General features: G+C 40.0%; 1 protein-coding gene across 14 annotated transcripts in view; it reads right to left on the bottom strand.

The window, feature by feature from the left end:
- Positions 1-16,528, bottom strand: part of SCAF8 (SR-related CTD associated factor 8) — a 227,423-nt gene that overhangs the window by 85,800 nt on the left and 125,095 nt on the right. For 3 of the 14 annotated variants that reach the window (XR_013416255.1, XR_013416260.1, XR_001444411.3), the window contains one exon: positions 14,772-15,032. The exons of 7 other annotated variants lie outside the window; for them this stretch is intronic. The gene's annotated coding sequence lies outside the window, so the exon portion shown is untranslated. Of the gene's footprint in view, positions 1-11,911; positions 12,068-14,771; positions 15,033-16,528 lie in introns of all 14 variants that reach the window. 4 more of the 14 variants (XR_001444409.3, XR_013416259.1, XR_013416256.1 and 1 more) reach the window with 2 other exon arrangements.

Genomic DNA, 16,528 nt, shown 5'->3' with positions numbered 1-16,528 from the left:
AAGAACACGGGAGTTGCCATCACACTCCTCAGTTAGAACCCACCTTTAGCCCAAATTAGCTGTATAACTTGGGCTAAACTTCGTTTCCTCATTTGTGAAGTGAAATAGGGCCTATTCTCATGTGGCTGTTATAAGGATAAATTAATTTATGTAAAGCATCCACTATAGCAAGTACTCAATGCGTAGAAATTACTACAATTATTATACAGTATCACTGACACCACCACATGATCAGTAACGCCTTCAAACCTTTCGTAGCCACACTCCACAATACTGGGATGAGGAGAAAGAGAGCAAGCCGCCACTTGTAGATATCTAGAAAAGTCCAGCGAGGCCCAGGGCACAGGTGAAATCCATACGCATTCTAGGCCATCGAGCCATCAGTCCGTGTCCTGGCTCTGCTGTGATTTTAGGTTTCTAATTAGGGATGCAAGATAAAATACAGGATGCCCGGTTAAGATGAAATTTCAGACATATTTATATTTTTTAAATTATTCATTATTTATCTGAAATTCAAAAGTAACTGGGTGTCCTGTATTTCCATTTGTGAAACCTGGCAACCCAATCTCTAATGCCCCTTTTCTATCCAATCTCTAATGCCCCTTTTCTCCCGCTCATTCACTTATAAAGAACCCGAGGGAATCCTGTTTTATCTTCAACTCCCCGACACTGAGAATGTGATTTCTAGCAACAAAACAAACAGCACCATTCATTTGCAAAAGCTGTATTAAGTTTCCCCAAATTTCCAAGGAATTTTTGCCCTATCGTGTCATTTGATGCTTACTGTAAACAGCTGCTATCTTCACTCCTGCTTTATAGATGATGAAACCATGCAGGAAGGCGAGCTGTCATCATTTCAAAACTGTTGCTAACCTAAGTCCCCTACAATCATTTGCCACATTATCAGATTCCACATATCTTCCCTCAACCACGAGGATTTTAAAAAGATTTATTTTGTATTATGAAACAAAGCACGTTAAACGTGCTTTGCAAATTCCCTCCTCTTCTCCCCAATTTGACATACTGAGTTCTTATTCATGGGCTGGAAAATCTTTCAACTGCCTTCTGGCTTTAATTTTCTTTGATCTATGACCCACAAAGTTGCTAAATCCCAAGGCCAATTCGTTCAAGAATCTCCGACAGAGTTTGTGCCTCCAGACTCAGCCTCACAGCCTGCTATTATTTGCCCTTCCTCTTGCAAGACAAATTCTACTATACTAAAAGAATGTGAAGGTTCCACGGAGCTTGGAGCCTCTCACTACAACCATGTTGCACATCACCTGCAGCACACAGTTGCATTCAGCAGGTGTCCACGGCCGCACTCAGCATCACGCTCAAGGGTGTCCACGGCCGCACTCAGCATCACGCTCAAGGGTGTCCACGGCCGCACTCAGCATCACGCTCAAGGGTGTCCAGGGCTGCGGGGAGCTGCTTCAGCTCATTTACCTCCAAGTCACCTCCCTCCCTAGCACGAGTCACTTCTTCGAGGGCAATCTTGGCTTCTCTCTGCACAAGGCACCCTCCTTTTCCTCCACAGAAACTTGTCTCTACCTCTGCCTCTTTCAGCACAGTAAAAAGAGCACATGAACTCTTGAGTAATAACACCCTCAAATAATATCCCTACACAGGTATGTTTACCCAGTCCTTGCTACTGGGTTATTTCTTGAATGGCTACTTTTTTTCCCTCCTTACTTTTCTACATGTTTATGCCCAACAATGCTATCTGGTTTTTTCTTTCTTTCTTTTTTTGAGACAGAGTCTCACTTTGTCACCCATGCTGGAGTGCAGTGGTGCGACCTCAGCTCACTGCAACCTCCAACTCCCAGGTCCAAGTGATTCTTGTGCCTCAGCTTCCCAAGAAGCTGGGATCACAGGCATGTGCCACTATGCCCCGCTAATTTCTGTATTTTTAGTAGAGACAGGGTTTCGCTATGTTGGCCAGGTTGGTCCCAAACTCCTGGTCTCAGGTGATCTGCCCGCCTCAGCCTCCCAAAGTGCTGGGATTACAGGCGTGAGTCACAGCACCTGGACAGAAAATTAGAACCATGTTTCTACCTGGTTTTGGACCAGTCATTTTGTTTATTTTTCTTAGAGATGGAATCTTGCTCTGTCACTGGGGTGGAGTGCAGTGGGGCAATCATAGCTCACTGCAGCCTCAAACTCCTGAGTTCCAGAGATCCTCCCATCTCAGCCAACTGAGTAGCTGGAACTACAGGTATGCGCCACTGCGCCCAGCTAATTTTTATATGTATTTTTTAAAAATGGGGTCTTGCTATGTTACCCACGTTGGTCTTGGACTCCTGGCTTCAAGCAATCCTCCTGCCTCAGCCTCCCAAAATGCTGGAATAACATGCATGAGCTACTGCGCCCAGCTGCTGTCTGGTTTTGAATAAATAATACAAGACGGCAAAGGCATGGCTTTCATCAGTTTTATCCCATATCCAGCCCATTAGCAATACATATATATTGTGAAATGTATGCTTTTCTGAAATTCAGGCACTGCTAAAAAGAAAGGGAGACTTTAAATCTAAAGCTGCCCTCCCCAATTCCATTTCCATATATCTTCTAGAATACTTAAATCTTAAGAACGAATATTAACAAGAAGGGTCTGATACTTCTAAAGTCTGTAGTCTTAATTTTTCTCTAGAATCTAGATCATGAAAAAAAATAATAGTTACCATGTATTAAAATGCTTACCATGTGCCAGTTCTATTCTAAATATCACTACACTATTCCGCGATGTTATAAACTTTCTGAAACAGATGTAAAACTGAGGCACAGGGCAACTGGGTAATTTGCCTGATGTTGTAAGACCAGGTAGAGACAGAAGTTAGGCTCCAAAGATATGCTCTTTACCCATACAGCATCCAAATGCCCTAAATTAAAATGCTGTAGCTAAAATTTTACATGTGGAACAGGTCTGGGCAGAAGGAAGGGGATGTTCGTCTAAAATAACAAAGGTGAGGTAAAATCATTCTTTCTCCCTTTGACCTTGCATATGATCCTTTCTGATCAAGGCTGGGAGGTAAGAAAGGTTCTAGTGGTTAAGGAAATGATGTTCCAAATAGCAGAAAGGGGTATGCTGGGACCCAAAATAGAGGGGGAAATGAAAGACAATTTCTGGCTTTCTCAGCCTTTTTCCTGAGACCACTCCTGTTTCACATGACTCTACTAGTTAAGGAGGTAAGAATGTATCCATAATCTGAACCAGGGCACCTGCTGCTGACAGACTCCTATTGCCTACAAGAGAAACTACAAGCTCTTAGCTGGGCAGTGAGGGCCCCTCACAACCAGAGGGACCAAGCAGAGCCACTCCCTGCTCTGCATTCACTCCATACTCTTTCATGCCTTCGAGTAACCCCTGCAAATGCACTTCACTTCCAGCAAGCTGCAGGACACCGGTCAAGTGCCAATTTCTCTAATCGCCTTCCCCAATCCACCCCTTTCCATGGTTCATGGATGCATTTCCACAGCACGCTGCTCACATCTCTGCCATGGTGCCAATCACTCTGTCCAGTAATTACCTTCCTGACTGCACTGTGGATTCCTCAAGGGCAGAGATCTTGCTTTCTTTTAGTGTGTGCCTGGTGCTTATGTGTTTGCTGAATAAATGAATGAATGCATTCAATGTAGGCATGATACATTCATGTAAGTCTTAATCAGGTTAAAAGTTTAGAATTTTAAAATTATACAGAGTATTTTCCAAGCTTAGAGCTTCCATATACCCAGAAGAAATGCAAGTCATCCACAAGCATAAATTTAAGAAATTAATTTTTGCCCTCAAATACTTCTATTAATATGCAATAAAATTACTGTATTATTTAAGCATTTTAAAGAAGGAAAATATTGAGTCAAAATATTCCAGCCAGGCATAGTGGCTGAAACCCGTAATCCCACCACTTTGGGAGGACGAAGCAGGTGGATCACTTGAGGTCAGGAGTCCGAGACCAGCCTGGCCAACATGGTAAAACCCTGACTCTACCAAAAATACAAAAATTAGTCGGGTATGGTGGTGCATGCCTGTAATCCCAGCTACTTGGGAGGCAGAGGCAGGAGAATCACTTGAACCCAGGAGGCGGAGGTTGCAGTGAGCCAAGATCGTGCCACTGCACTTCCTCCTGGGTGACAGAGAAAGACACCCTGTCTAAAACAACAACAACAACAACAACAACAACAACAACAAAAAACCCTTAATATTCCAAAAGTTACAAGAGTTTATCATAGTGGAAAAAGTTACTGAAAAGTGACCTAAATAGTATTCTATTTCCTAAGCCTCCATAAACAAATTATTTGCAAAATATGTCTTAATACAATGTCACTCTGGTAACTAAAATAAGTTCAGAAACTGATGTTTTCTCTCCAATAGTCTTATTTATTAAACTTATAAAATACCTGGAAAGCAGTGAAAAGTATTCCTTTTTTTGGGGGGATGGAGTCTCACTCTGTAGCCCAGGCTGGAATACAGTGGCACGATCTTGGCTTACTGCAACCTCCGCTTCTCAGGTTCAAGCGATTCTCCTGCCTCAGCCTCCGGAGTAGCTGGGATTATAGGCGCGTGCCACCACAGTTGGCTAATGTTTTGTATTTTTAGTAGAGACGGGGTTTCACCGTGTTGTCCAGGCTGGTTTCAAACTCCTGAGCTCAGGCAATCCACCCACCTCAACTTCCCAAAGTGTTGGGATTACAGGCATGAGTCACCTGCCCGGCCGATTTTTTTTTATCTTGTAAAAAAACCAACCTGTAACTTAGACTTATAAAATAGGTGGTGATGCCGTATATTCCAGGAGAAGTTCCCTCTCTCCTAGCCATTAGACCACCTGGATTATTGGACATAATTCAGCACTCTAGACTCACTACACATAACAGACCCTAACACAGCTGCAGGAAACATATAAAAAAGAGGCCTACTTCGTCTTTGATAGCTGATTTATAGAAGTTAAAATACAATCATGTTTAAGAAATAGCTGGTATCATATCGTACTATGGTATGCTCTATTCCAGGCTGTTTCACCTTTGTGTGTGTGTGTTTTGGGGTGGGGGGGTGAGAGGGAGTACTCACACATGAAACTCATTTAAAAATCTGAGCACAGGCCAGGTATGGTGGCTCACGCCTGTAATTCGAGCACTTTGGGAGGCCGAGGCAGGTGGATCACCTGAGGTCAGGAGTTTGAGACCAGCCTGGCCAACACGGTAAAACCCCATCTCTACTAAAAATACAAAAATCAGCCGGGCATGGTGGCACATGCCTGAATCCCAGCTACTCAGGAAGCTGAGACAGAATTATTTGAATCCAGGAGGCAGAGGTTGCAGTGAGCCGGGATTGCGCCACTGATTGCGCCACTGCACTCCAGCTGGGCAACAGAGTAAGACTCCATCTTTAAAAAAATAAAAAAATATGAGCATGGAGTTTTGGGTATTATGGTAATATGGCATATAATTTCAAGGAATATCATGGTCAACCTTATTATTAACACCCTTCGCCTAAGAAATATATGGCTAAGTTAATCAGAAAGGTGGTGTAGTTCATGGCCTTCCATCTAGTCTAGGGAACCCCTACCATCCCTAAAGAAAGGCCAGATGTTTATGAGACATCACGTTTGGGTAATTCCTCTGCCAGTTCACCTACCTATAATAGATGATAGCAAGATGGAACCAAAATGTCTCACTACAGTTGGTTTATCCCACCTACATAGAGGCAGTGACTATGTAGATAGTTGCTTAGGGATACGGGGTTTAAAAGGGTATAGTGAACATAAAAATTTTAACTATTACCAGTCTCACCTTTCAAGACCAAATTTATACCTACAAAAATGTGTCTATATATTTCTGTGCCACATATTGGTTTCCCTCACTCTGGATTGGTATGTGGGTAATAAACTTTGATTACATAGAATTTGAAAGTTAAGCCGGGCGTGGTGGCTCACGCCTGTAATCCTAGCACTTTGGGAGGCAGAGGCGGGTAGATTGTCTGAGCTCAAGAGTTCGAGACCAGCCTGGGCAACGTGGTGAAACCCCGTCTCTACTAAAAAAAATACAAAAAATTAGCCAGGCATAGTGGCACACACCTGTAGTCCCAGGTACTCAGGAGGCTGAGGCACAATAATCGCTTGAACCTGGGAGGCGGAGGTTGCAGTGAGCCGAGAGAGCACACTGCACTCCAGCTTGGGTGACAGAGCAAGACTCTGTCCCCCTAGCACCCCCACCAAAAAAAAAAAAGAAAGAAAGTTAATAAAGTTAATAGAGAGTCCAAATACAAATAAATTACTGCTTTAAAATTTTTAATTGGGTCTGTTGAAGACAAATGCACAAATGCCTTATAAATGATATAACAGATTTCTAATGTGAAAAAATACTATAAAAATTGGAATGCTATAGAGAAACATTGAAGAAAAAACTGTATTTTGTAACTTTCACTGAAACTAGGACATTTAATCGCAAAAAAAGCATCAATACAAGTCACTAAAAACAGCAACTAAAAATGTGATTATGTACTCCACAGAAAAAATTCCAGATTAAAAAAAAAAAAAAAAACTCATTGTACAAGAATGAGCAAAGGAAGAGCTTTAAAGAAAAAAAAAGCAGAGAAAATTTAAATTATTAAAGATTCTATACACATCTGGTTTCCTGACATAGATGTTATTCATTGAGAGTTAGTGAACACACAGAATAAACTCTGTTTTGATCCTCAGAGAGCAGCCAATAGAGTGAAGTTTAAGAATTCAGCTACCATATCCCAGCATGAGTTCTACTTAGGAAAAAAAATGGGTATGTAATTATAGCAGATTGAGTATTTACTACATTCTATGTACTATTCTAAGTACTTTACCTATATAACTCAATGACTGCATACCACAATGCTATGAGGCAGGTACTAGTATCAAGCCCATTTTACAGATGTGGAAACAGGTGCAGAAAGGCTAACTGTAAGATAATCTCATGACCAGTAAGTGGCAGAGTCATAATTCAAATCCAGGCACTCTCTCCAGGACCCACATTGCTAACCACTGCAATGTGCCCTCTGCACTAACGATTAGAGTGTTAGAGCTGAAGGGACCCATGAAAGCACCTACATTGTATTCTCCTTCTGTAAACTGAGGCCCAATTACATTGTTCTACAATTCCCCACTGCTTGCTTCATTCATGACATTCCTTTATCACCTTTTACAGCCACCTTCACAGTAACTTGGGTCACTGCACAAGGCTGACTGGAGATTTACACATTTGCTTTGACTATCTGGTAAGGACACCATTGCAGTTTTATAACAAACCAACATTTAGTTCAGTTCTCACTCTTCTGTTATCAGAAACCTCTGTGGCGATAATCATATAAAACAATATTCTATGAATATTTTGTTGGTACACTCAGAGAATCAAACACTATGTAGCATGGACACTATAATAGTGTAAAGGTCTAAACAGTTTTAATAAGTAAAGTCTCATTCTTAAATAGATGACAGTACTGAAAAGAATACCTTTGAAATGATTTTGGATTTGCAAATTAAATGTTCAGAATAGATGAAAAAGTCTCCAGCCCCACCTCAGATGCTGAATCTAATGAATGTTAAAGTTCTCTCAAACTCTGAAACTGAGAGTTTGAATGGTTGTTTCTGTGAAATCATAGTTTCTGGCGCTTTGGCTGATTCACCTAAGTATACTACGGGACAGCGTGCCAGGGCTCTACTCAACCTCATCAGAATACACTCCCATTATGGGAACAGACAATAACAGGGACTCTCAGATGATGACAGGCAAGTGATTTTGTTAAGAGGTGAGGCGGGAGTGGGGTGGGAATTTGGTTAAGTTCCCAGAAAGATCAATGATGTTATTAGTTATAACATTCTAGGATAACTAGCTCATCCCTAGAAGCAAGCACTGGGTTTCCTTTTATAGGTGCACAGTGACCTCTACTGGTACAAGTATAGAATCCTGAAGTGCAATTTTCTCCATAAGTGATTTTCGAAGGCACAACTAAGAATATTTATTCTTTTAAAATGACACCAAAAAGAAATTATATAATTTTAAAAATACTTATTTTTTGAAACCTTTTATAATTTTGAATTAATGAGATCTCCTCCGCTACCAGAATTAGACATTTCAATTAAAGTTGTCCATACACATAATATCACAGAACGAAAAGAACTAAACAGTACTTTAATTTTAAAATCCTGCTGCTAAGTGTCATGGTGTCAAAACTGCTATAAAATATAACTATTTTGGAATAACTCCAATTTACCCAAAAAGTACCAAAGGTACCAATTATAGAAGAATTATAGAGTATATTTAAAATTTACAAAATGCTTTGAAACTTTCCATTGTCGAATGCTAAGTGGCTTACTTTCTCATGGATATTTTGCTTCCTTGATTTTAAAACAGTTAAAGCATTGGTTTTCTCTCTTAAATCCCAAAGGCTACCAGAAATAAACTGTAGGTAGGTTTATTGCATTTATAGAAACTTTCAATAGGCGAGTTCAACCTACATGTGAAACAATGCCAAGTGAGATGCTGACGTCAAAGACAGCCTCCATATATGTCATTATTTGTCATGCATAACAAAATACTGTACATGAGTTCAAAGGAAAATGAGTTTTTAAGAACCCAAAGCAGTATTTTTAATTACTTCAGGCTGAAATCATTTCCTTCAAACTCTATTTCTGTAACTTTCCACTGCAGAAAATGAAGTAGAAAAGAATTTAAAATGATACTTTTCAGTGAGGAACACTCAAACCAAATTTCATTCCAACAGCGGGAGAATACAGCTTCCTTCATCTTGCCCATTTTGTTTTTTCTTTAACAAAGTATAATAAAAATAGTTGCGAATTAGTGAGTTAAGACAGTTTTTGCCCAGAATACATACAACAGAGTTCCTTTCCAAGAAATTATTCATTGCTTAGATAAGAGTAATGAATTAGGAAAAAGGAAGACATTTTTATTTAACTTTGATAACTAGGATTTGCATATCTGTATGGCACATTTCTCTTTCACTATTTCTATTAATGAATCAGCCCTATTTGCTGTACTACACGGGAGGCACTGCTGGGGATACCAGGGTGACATGGCATTGTCCTTGCTCCTGAGGAACCAGCACTTAGGGAAAATATGATTGCTATACAAGTAGCTATAAGAACATATTTTATTTTATTATTTTATTTTGAGATGGAGTCTTGCTCTGGCACCCAGGCAGGAGTGCAGTGGCATGATCTCGGCTGACTGCAACCTCCGCCTCCCAGGTTCAATAGATCCTAGTACCTCAGCCTCCTGGGATTACTGGTGTGCGCCATCATGCCCGACTAATTTTTGTATTTTCAGTAGAGACAGGGTTTCGCCACGTTGGCCAGGCTGCTCTCGAACTCCTGACCTCACGTGATCTGCCCACCTTGGCCTCCCAAAGTGCTGGAATCACAGGCATAAGCCACTGTGCCCAGCCTATAAGGACATATTTTAAATAATTAACCCTTAATAGATAGTTTTTACTAAAAAATGATCTAAACTTTTCATACAACTCCCTACCACCTCCCCTACCCCTGCCCCACATAACAGTATCTGTAGCCACCTTGCGGGGCCCTGCTTCTGCAGACCTGTCAATGTCTTCTCTCCTTTCACATTTTGGGCATCAGATGGGGAAAATTATGCTTCTGGCTCAAGGAATATCCATATTAACCACTGTTAAAGCAATTACTGGGCCAGGCGCAGTGGCTTATACCTGTAACCTCAGCAGTTTGGGAGGCCAAGGTGGGAGGATCACTTGGGCCAGGAGTTTGAGACCAGCCCGGGCAATACAGCAAGACCTCCGCTCTACAAATAATTTTTAAAATTAGCTGGGCATGGTGGTTCCTTTCTGTGGTCCCAGCTACTTGGGAGGCTGAGGCAAGAGAATTGCTTGAGCTCAGGCAGTCAAAGCTGCCGTGAGCTGAGATCATGCCACTGCACTCCAGACGCTGCCTCAAAACCACCCCCACCACTGAAAAAAAACAACTCACAATTGCCACCACACAACTCCTACTCAAATAATCCTATCAGTAAAATATGCCCTAGGATCACATAGTGAATAGACACACACTAACAGCTTTCAGTAGTGAAAGGTGAAGAGAAAGAGTGAAGCCCCATGGTGAATCCATCAGGGCTGGCCTCTGTTTTGTACTCTCTATTCCCAGCCTACAGGATAATGCTTTACTCACATAAGGATGACATGGCACACTACGAAAGCAATTTTCTAAAAGTTAACTCTAATTCCCTGAAAACATTCATGGGTTTTAAAATTATTAACATTAAATCACAGCCGGCCATGCTAGCTCACACCTGTAATCCCAGCACTTTGGGAGGCCGAGGTGAGTGGATCACTTGAGGTCAGGAGGTCGAGACCAGCCTGGCCAATATGGCGAAACCCCCTCTCTACTAAAAATATAAAATTAGCCAGGTGTGGTGGTGGGCACCTGTGATCCCAGCTACCTGGGAAGCTGAGGCAGGAGAATCGCTTGAACCCAGGAGGCAGAGGTTGCAGTGAGCTGAGATTACGCCACTGCAATCCAGCCTGGGTGACAAGAGTGAAACTCTTATCTCAAAACAAAACAAAACATTACATCAAGAAATTCCATGTAACTACTATATCCCTGAGTGCTCTAAAATAACATGTCTAAGAAAAGAAAAACATCCTTCCAAACTCTGTCAAGACTGGGTAGAATAGGGAGGAGAACAGGAAACAGCTGAAATCCTCCTCAGTAGAGGACTGGAGCACCATGGGAAACTACAGATACTGGGCACAACAGAAAAACAGGAAACGTGTTCCTCAGGAGAAAACTGGTTAACTAAATTATGGTTAAGCATATAGCAGAATATTATACAGGCATTACAAATGATGTGCAGCTTATATGCTCGGGAAGCATCTAGAAGAACACATGAGGAACTAACAGTGGTTGCCTCTGCAGAAGAAGAATTAGGCTGGCTGGCTAATTATGAATTTTTTACTTCATCTCCCTTGTTACGTGATGAATGAGTTATGATAAACATGTATTATTTTTAAAACAAAACAGACAAAAATACGAAATAAACACCATTTTGAATGACAAGAAAAAAAGGAAAAATGACTGTTCTGTGGATGGTAGAAAGAAACAGGTATTATGAGATCAGCGTGAGAGATGTTCATGACAAAAAAATAGGACAGAGAACCGAACTTTTAAAAATTTTGGTCAGATGAAGCAATCTGATAAACTCATTTGTCAAAGCAAACTAATATTAATTTGAAAAAATAAGAAATCACTGAATTGAGTAAAGTGACAGCATTCCTGGAAGGAAATAAACCTTTACATGAAAGTCACTCAGTGTGAGAATGTTAAAATGTTCATATTTTCTATTTCCACAGTTATCCTCACATATTTTCTTGTGTGCTTTAATCAAAGTATCACCCCAAATGTTAACCACTCCAAGAATCAGCAGTGAACAAAACTACATTGTCCTTCACCCGTGGAAGCTTTTGTTGCACAAATTTCAAAAGCCTTGTCAAAGGCAGAAACTAGTTAGCACAAAGAATTGATGTCACAGGATAAACAATTTGTACAAATCCTGGAGATACTCGAATGACAAGTTCTGTGCTTAGGACAACATTCTCCATGAGGACAAAGAAGGCAGTAAAAAAGTTTCAAGAACCACCACAATTCAAACATGTAACACTGCTTTTAAATACTGATCAAACGTTAAGGCTCCAAAATGCTGTAATTAAGATATTCATTTTTTCCTTTATTTTTTGAAAGCATTGTTCAAAAAACAAGAAAAGCAACTATGTTATCCAATATGAAATTCCACAATATGAATTTTCAGCTTAGCAACTAGTCTAGGTAATGATTAACTGGAATAAGGCAATGACAGGAAGAAAACCCAAACCAGGAAGAGCTGTCGCTACAAACTACAGAATGCTCACCTGCCTGAGGGGGACACAGGAGGGAGAGTCTGGGACCGAAGAGCAAGAATTCCATGTGGACTTGGAGTTCCTGATCATTCAGCAGTCATTCATTTCAGTTAAGGGTAGACTTTGCTCTCGTGAAAATGTGCGTGTGATAGAAAGTATATGAGGAACCTCAAGAAAGAGAGAAGGATAACTTTTTAAAAATTCCCTGGAAGATATTGGGGTAGGCTAATTTCAAAATCAATAAAAACAAGCAGAAAAGAAAGCCGGGACAATGAAAACTTCACTTATTTTACAGTATCATCTGAGACTGGCAACATATTTTACAGATTACATTCCCAAAGTGTGTGTGTGTGTGTGCGCGCGTGCGTACACATTCATACATGTATGCAACTATGCATTTAAAGACTCCATTTTATCAGCAATGAGAACAATTTCACAATTCTGCTGTTTTTGTGGCTGTAACCTTTACTGAGTCAATTCTCTTGTCCATTTTCAAAGACTTATCATCTTGGGAAACTAAAATAGTAATATTCCTAATCTTCTGGCAAAGCTAACCATGAAATAATCAGTAAAGAATTTGCCCCTCATGAGTCTATAACAAAGTCAAATTCCTGCACTAGTTAAATTATCTGGCAATGGTAAAATTCTGTTGGGGATTACAAAATGAGAGGAATGTTAATAACATTCCAAATAAGTCCTTTAAAATTAAAGCTACAAGGAACTTTAAATTAACAAGAGTATGCTCCAAGGGAGATGCATCTAGTACCACATAACTAATAAAAGTAGTTGACAGTCCTGAAGGTATGAGCATTTATCCTTTAAAGGTGTTGAAATGTTTTATATTCAGCTAAAAGATTTCATGCTACTATGACCAAATTTAATGAAGACATCTTCATTTCTGAGTTTTATAGCAGAGTCTCCAGATGCTCTATTTAAAAGCACAATGCAATCTAACAGCAGATTTGAAAATCAAATGATTTCTAGAAAACTGGTAACTGGAAAAACTGAAAACTGATTTTTGCTATAGCTAATGAATTTTTTTAATCTTTTCACTTGGTAGTAAAGCTGTGTCAGGAACATTTTGTCTTTTGGCAGCTAGTAGGAATTTCAAAATCCCACTTTCTCCTTGGAAACGTATTGATTAGGTCTTTTTTTTTTTTTTTTTTTTTTTAGAGGGAGTTTTGCTCTTGTTGCCCAGGCTGGAGTGCAATGGCGTGATCTGGGATCACTGCAACCTCACCTCCTGGTTCAAGTGATTCTCCTGCCTCAGCTGGGATTACAGGCATGCACCACCACGCCTGGCAAATTTTGTATTTTTAGTAGAGATGGGGTTTCTCCATGTTGGTCAGGCTGGTCTCGAACTCCCAACCTCAGGTGATCCACCTGCCTCGGCCTCCCAAAGTGCTGGGATTATAGGCATGAGCCACCACACCCGGCCTGATTAAGTCTTTTATGGCTGAGGCTGTACCTAACACCCACCTTGATGGGATCCAGTTAGTCACTTGTTTCTCATTTAAATATACAACTAAGTTGCAAACTACAAAGCTACACAGTCTACATCAAGCTAACTACACTATATATAGTTTGATGTATAATCAATGTACATTATGATGCTACAAAATGCTTTCTCTTTTGAGAAAGACTTACATTTTTAAAGCCAGTGGAAAATAATCCAAATTAAAAATCAACACAACAGATATATAGAAAAAAAAGAAGAGCTAGGAACAAAACTGCCTTGTTAAAATGCTTCTCTTAGAAAGATGATAGCTTGCACATTTGCATCTAATCCACCTGACGCACAGAGCATTACTGCTGCTTCTGTCTCTTCTTGAACAAATACAGACCTTGGGCTTTACAGACTAATTCAAATGTATATAAATCAATTGCTTCCTTCCTGCTGTTGCTCTTTTCAGATAGCAGACAAGAGGCTCTAGTTTAAGGATGGCAGTCAGGATGGACACATTAGAAAGAAACATTTTAGTTTCAATGTTACCATAAAATCAGAAAGGAAAGCGGCATGCTATATTATATATTATAGTTCAGGTTCCATTTCTAACTCCACCTAAAATGAATATGAACACTCATTTTTAAGTATTTGTCAGTCAAATAAAATAATAGTCTAAATTTATTCACATATGCACCAACCAAAGGCCAATAAACTTAAAAGGAAGCCAAGTGTAATAAAAAGGCAGCTATAAGGTCTCCTGTTTGAATTTTTACCCAGTAAGAAATAAATGATACTTAGTAATCCATCTTTCTCCCCCACTGCCATCCCTTCACACATCTAAAATAGGCTAACTTCACCTACTCTAACTTCTGAGATTGTTTTGGAGTTCCTGTTTTAATTTTTTGTTTTTAAGACTAGATAGTTAAGTTACTAGAATTTTTAGATACAGGTTCAATGGTCATTACAATATACTCTAAGGAGGGCTCTAATTATTATAGGGGATTTCAAATTTGCAGTTCAACAGGCAGAGTAGAAATCATTCGATTCTAGAAATTGGTATCATTAGCATTCTTACAGAAGAAAAATGGAATGAGATTTGACAGATTAAACACATATACCACAGGCTGGGCTGCTATGTGAATAGTATTCAACCCTTCAAAGGGGGAACCGTTTTACAAGGTAACAAGAATTGCTTGCACTGTAAGAAATAGTGCAAAACTAACCCCCAAACACCAGCAGATTATTTAATGTTCTTTTGGCTTCCACCTAGTAAGATACCATAAATAATATGGTCTACTGGGAAATGTCCCATGTAGAAATAACCTAATATATAAGAAATGAGAAGGTTCCTTGCTAGAGTAACTCTATAGAAAATTAGAATTCTTTCATCAGTGGGTCTCAAAATGTAGTATGCATATAAATTACCTGGATTGCTGGGTAAAGATGCAGGTTTCCTCCACCTACTCCCAAAGCTTTTAGCTCTATTAGGTCTTGGGAGGGGCTCAGCCTGAATTTTAAACAAATCCTTTGTGTATTCTAATACAGGTATCCATGGTCCACACATTGAGAAACACTGATCTTAAAGGTGTGAGACATCCTTTATAGCTGGCCTCTTCTGTAGGGTGATTCCACGGGGGCGGTGTGCTCTGTCCAAAAGTGTGAATTACCTGCCATTTCATCATTAACCTATAATGAAAATTTGACAAGGAAAGCTCTTGGTTTACAAAAGTCACTTATTAAAGTGAGAATTTGTGTTTTTTAAAAAAGAGATTATCCCCCAAATCACAAACTCACTGAATAACAGCTGATTGTCTAGAATCTATTATGATAGCTAGACAATCTATTGTAATATTAGGGTCCATGGGGACAATGAAGAGAGACACAGGGAAAATAGTGGGGGGAAAAAAGGCAAAAGGCAATAATCTACTTATAATTCTGCCTAGACCTAGCCTTATGTGTCATATAAAAGTGTACACTAGGCCGGGTACAGAGGCTTACACCTGTAATCCCAGCACTTTGGGAGGCCAAGGCGGGCGGATCACTCGAGGTCAGGAGTTTGAGACCAGCCTGGCCAACATGGAGAAACCCCATCTCTACTAAAACTGCAAAAAATTAGTGGAGTGTGGTGGCAGGCGCCTGTAGTCCCAGCTACTCGGAAGGCTGAGGCAGAATCGCTTGACCCTGGGAGGCGGAGGTTGCAGTGAGCTGGGATTGCGCCACAGAACTGTGCCTCAAAAAAAAAAAAAAAAAAAAAAAGCAAAACAAAACAAAACAAAAAAAAAAAGTGTATACCCCACACAAGGGCACTCTGGAGCAAACCCATTAATTAGTCTCTCCAACCCCATTTTCATACCATACACAAAACTACCAAATTAATCTCTCCTTAAACATCAATTCATTTTTCAGTTAGAGAACCTATACTAAGTCCCCTGACTCCTCCTCTGGAGTCTATGTGAACTATGAACTACTCCGCTTCTGATGATGAAGATTCTGTATAACGCCATCTCACTTAACCAATCCAACCATAAGTCTGTCACCTTCTCCTAAAGTGGACTTCCCAGCTCCAGTCAGACGGAGCTCACATTTCATTAACTTTCGAGGGGTTGACTCTTAGGCTTTACACCTTTGCTCTAGTTGGTCTCATAACTGATCAGTATCCCTACATGCAAATACCTTTCACCCTTTCTCAGCCTTTAAGATAGTCCTTTGAGGCCTACCCCAAATCCCACTCCCACCATAAATCTAATCCCACCACTACATTCTTTTCTCTTCATATGGAGCATTTTGCACCTTCACCAAGTACTGAAGCACTTGGCTATATTCAACCTTGGGTTTTTTACACCATTCTTTAGTATCTTCCCCATCGCCCACCACCTTTCCAAGTTCCTTGAAGGCGGTAACACTTACAGAATTTCCTGGTATCTCCATCCCCACCCAATCTCTCACTCAAACAAAATGCTAGCATATAAAATTGGCTTGATAAATAGCTATCACAATTTATGCATTTAATTATCATCAAATTGCATCCCAATGAATACCTGTAAATTGATTTATTAAACAAATATCTGAGCAACCATCATGCATCAAGAGCCATTCGGAGGCACTGGGGCTATCCTTAGTGCATTCTTTGTCCTCAACTATCTTATGTAAGCCCTTAAAACAAAAACTATCTTTTTTCTGCT

The sequence above is a fragment of the Macaca mulatta genome, chromosome 4, assembly GCF_049350105.2.
Source record: "Macaca mulatta isolate MMU2019108-1 chromosome 4, T2T-MMU8v2.0, whole genome shotgun sequence".
Lineage (NCBI taxonomy): Eukaryota > Metazoa > Chordata > Mammalia > Primates > Cercopithecidae > Macaca > Macaca mulatta.
Note: the sequence above shows the minus strand (reverse complement) of the source record. Positions and strands in the feature narration are given on the sequence as shown.